Consider the following 4299-nt stretch of genomic DNA (forward strand, 5'->3'; position numbering starts at 1 on the left):
CTTAGACCTTAGAGAGGCAGGGCGTGACTAGGGACTGCTATGCTGGGCGGGTGGGTGGCTGGGGACAGTGGCTGGGTGGGGGTGTTGTGGCTAGCTTGGTAGGTATGTGGATGGGTAGGTAGGTTCGTCAAGTACGTGTTTCAGTAGAGTTCTAATCCTGACTGCTGTGTGTGTGTGTGTGTGTGTGTGTGTGTGTGTGTGTGTGTGTGTGTGTGTGTGTGTGTGTGTGCTTGGTATAAGTGAGTGAGTGAGTGAGTGAGTGATTGACCGACCGACTGACTGACTGACTGACTGACTAATTGACTGGATGACTGAGCGACAGGCTGATGAACTGACTGTCTGATTGAGTGACTGATGGACTAAATGACTCACTGACTGATTAACTGGCTGGTTATGTAAAGATGTGTGTGTGTGTGTGTGTGTGTGTGTGTGTGTGTGTGTGTGTGTGTGTGTGGGAGGGACGGGGCAGCGGAGATAGGCGAGGTGGAGATGGGTGAGGGAAGGTGGATAAGGTAAACTAGATGAGTCTGGCTTACTCCTTCAAAGAAAACAGGAAATAGTTTCCAAGCAACATCAACCGAAGATTACCGCCTCTCTCTCTCTCTCTCTCTCTCTCTCTCTCTCTCTCTCTCAGTTATAGTAGTAGTAGTAGTAGTAGTAGTAGTAGTCGTGGTAGTAGTAGTAGTAGTGGAAGTAGTAGTATTTTTTGTTGCAGTAATGAATATAGTAATAATAATAATAATAATAATAATAATAATAATAATAATGTGGAATAATTGCTTGGAGGAGGAGGAGGAGGAGGAGGAGGAGGAGGAGGAGGAGGAGGAGGAGGAGGAGGAGGAGGAGGAGGAGGAGGAGGAGGAGGAGGAGGAGGAGGAGGAGGAGGAGGAGGAGAAGGAGAAGGAGGAAGGAGGAGGAGGAGGAGGAGGAGGAGGAGGAGGAGGAGGAGGAGGAGGAGGAGGAGGAGGAGGAGGAGGAGGGAGGAGGAGGAGGAGGAGGAGGAGGAGGAGGAGGAGGAGAAGGAGAAGGAGAAGGAGAAGGAGAAGAAGAAGAAGAAGAAGAAGGAGGAGGAGAAGGAGAAGGAAAGAAGAAAAAAAGGAGAAAAAAATTAGAATGAAAATGAAAATGAGAATGAGAAGAAGAAAAAGGAGAAGGAGGAGGAGGAGATAATGAGTGAAGGTGGAGAAGGAGAAGAAGGTAATGACTAAAAGGTGGAGGACGAAGAGCTAATGACTGAAGGTGGAGGAGGAGGAGGAGGAGGAGGAGGAGGAGGAGTAGGCGGCGGCAGTGGTGGTGGTGGTGGTGGTAGGTAATGATGGGTACAAGTCAGAGTGGTAGCAGTAATAGATGTAGTTGTGGTGGTGGTAGTGGTGGTGGCGGTGGTGGTGGTGATTGGTTTGTTCGTTTGCACGTGTTTGATCGAGTAGAGCACCGGTTTGTGGGCCAGGAGTGAAAGGAGCGAACCAGCTGTGTGTGTGTGTGTGTGTGTGTGTGTGTGTGTGTGTGATCCAGTATCCTAGTTTTGAAAGACTTAGTTACGTATCCTCTCTCTCTCTCTCTCTCTCTCTCTCTCTCTCTCTTACAAGAACTAATAATTTTAAAAGCAAAATCATTCTACCATCACATATTTATAGTCACATTATTCATATTTCTACCATTAAACTTTATCATCATCGTTTATCATCATTAGTAAGCATCATTTATCTACACAGCCGCATTTATTACTACCACCACCATCACTATTTACATGATCACCATTATCATCATCTTTTCATAACATTCATAAGTAAAAAAAAAAAAAAAAAAGGAACACATTATTGCCAGAAAAAAGAAATTTGGTAGCAACACATATTCGTATAATGGAACGCAACCCCCCCCCTCTTCTCCCTTTCCCTCTCCTTTCTACCCTTCTATCACTAATCGCTATTATTATCCAGATTTCATAATTGCTAAGTGAAAAAAAAGAAACACTGTAGCCAGGAAACGCAGCAACACACACATACTTGTATAATGGAACACAACCACTCTCCTCTCCCTCTCCCTCCTCTCACTATCACTATTATTATTACTATTATCCTCATTTCATAACATTTGCTAAGTGAAAAACGAAACACATTGTAGCCAGAATAAAGAAATACACATAGCAACACATACATAATGAAACACAAGCCTCTCTCTCTCTCTCTCTCTTGCTATCACCATTAATATCCTCTTTTTATAACATTCCTAAGTCTTCCAGTGAAAAAAGAAACACTGCCAGAAAAAAAAAATACAAGTAGCAACACATACGTAATGGAAAACTCCCCCCTCTCTCTCTCTCTCTCTCTCTCTCTCAGACAGCCAAGAGCCGCGCACAAAAACTGGAATCAAAAGGACAACACACCTTACGTAACATGAGATCAGCGGACAAGGACTTCACAAACAAAAACAATTCGCCCGCAAGTAACCCCAGACACGCCCAGGGGAGAGGAAAGGCAAGGTCACTGCGGGGATATACTCGACCTCTAAACCCCCTTCAGTACTGGGACACATTTCTACTTTGAGTTTGCTTGTGATTGGATCATTTTATTGACATTAGGAAGGGTCTATGGAGGTCAGAAGTTTAATGGCCAGTCTTCACTATTTTTAACCCCCACGTAAGTTTCTGAAGGTGTATAAAATCAGAATAGCAAGCAGAATATATATGAAAACGTGTTCTAGCCTACTGAGTCCTGAAGCTTGGAAGTTTAATGGCCAGTCTTCGCTATTTTTAACCCCCACGTAAGTTTCTGAAGGTGTATAGAATAAGAATAGCAAGCAGAATGTATATGAAAACGTGTTTTAGCCTACTGAGTCCTGAAGCTTGGTAAATATCGTTGTGTTTGGGTGTTTGGAAGGTGTTGCTGTGTGGTATGGGTGTTTGTGGTGCTTATTTTGGGTGTGTCAGCTTCTCTCGATCTTTCTCTCTCTCTTCTCTGCTCTCCTAATCCCGTTTTCTTTTCTTTTTTTTCTGGTAACGGTATTTAGATCCTTTTTTTGTTCCAATCCTCCTCCACCACTCTCGTTTTCTGTGGGAAGGACGGTTCAAGGTTACTAATGGCTCTGTTACTCTCCCTGTTTTCTTTTCTAATCCTGTTTTCCTTCTCTCTCTCTCTCTCTCTCTCTCTCTCTCTCTCAACGGTATTTTTTTTTATTGTGTTGTTATTCCTTTACACAACTTTCCTTTTAAAATATCTTCGAGTTCCTGGTGCTCTCTCTCTCTCTCTCTCTCTCTCTCTCTCTTATGAAAGATAGAATAATGTTGACATGAAAAGTATGCGCCAATGTTTTTTTTTTTTTTTTTTTTTTTGGTAAAAGTGAAATATGGTCATGATCTGCTCAGTGGTGGCTGTGTTGGTTCAGCTGCTGCTTCACTCTGGCGAGACGACGCTTCAGTAATCAAAGAATAGACCTGGTAGCGATGGATAAAGAAAAAAACGACAATTGCTCGCACTAATTTATGTATTATGTAAAAGGAGAGAAGCGATGCAAAGCTGACGAACATTTTAGAACAGAAACGTATTTTTCTCCTCAATCACCAACATGAAACATCAAAGTCGAGTTTTCTTGGAGGAACACTAAGTCTTACACTCGTGAATACTTTCATGCTTATATATACACTAGCTATAATAGTACACCCGTCTTCTGCACTGACACCCACGCGCTGTAGGACACACACACACTGCATTCCAAAGACCTTATTGGATAGTTGCAGAGACACGGGTAAAATTAAGTAAGGTTGTTTATATGGTTGTGGTGACACATTGACGGTATTCATTATCAACAAAAGAACAACTCTTGAGGACCCGGCTAATGATATGTGTGGCCTTAAATATACGTACGTGGTGGTCATCATGGGTGACTGAAGACACAACAGCAGCTGCCAATGGTCAGTGCAGACGCTCGTTATTTACAAGTACCGTACCGTGAAAGTGTGCATTGTACCGTGCAGTGCATCCCATCCATCGTATTCATCTCAACAGGCTATCTGGTCTTAGTAAACTAGTTCCTACATTGCTGTAAACACTTCAGGCATTGCATTACTGTGAGTGTGTGGCAGCTGGTGTGGAAAGCCTAGCTAATATTTCCTTCGTGGCCTTGCTAGTGCTACGCTTTGAATAGCTCATCAGGTTGCTCCTTCCTTCCTTTATGTCCGTCCCTATCTATATACGTTACCGTTCATTGTTTCCCTATCGTCCCCGTTTACCAAGAAAAGGAAGATCAAGAAGAAAAAGAAGGGGAAGAATCATAAAAGGTGACGAATCATTAGCATCATCATCT

Source organism: Portunus trituberculatus, chromosome 9 (genome assembly GCF_017591435.1).
Source record: "Portunus trituberculatus isolate SZX2019 chromosome 9, ASM1759143v1, whole genome shotgun sequence".
NCBI lineage: Eukaryota > Metazoa > Arthropoda > Malacostraca > Decapoda > Portunidae > Portunus > Portunus trituberculatus.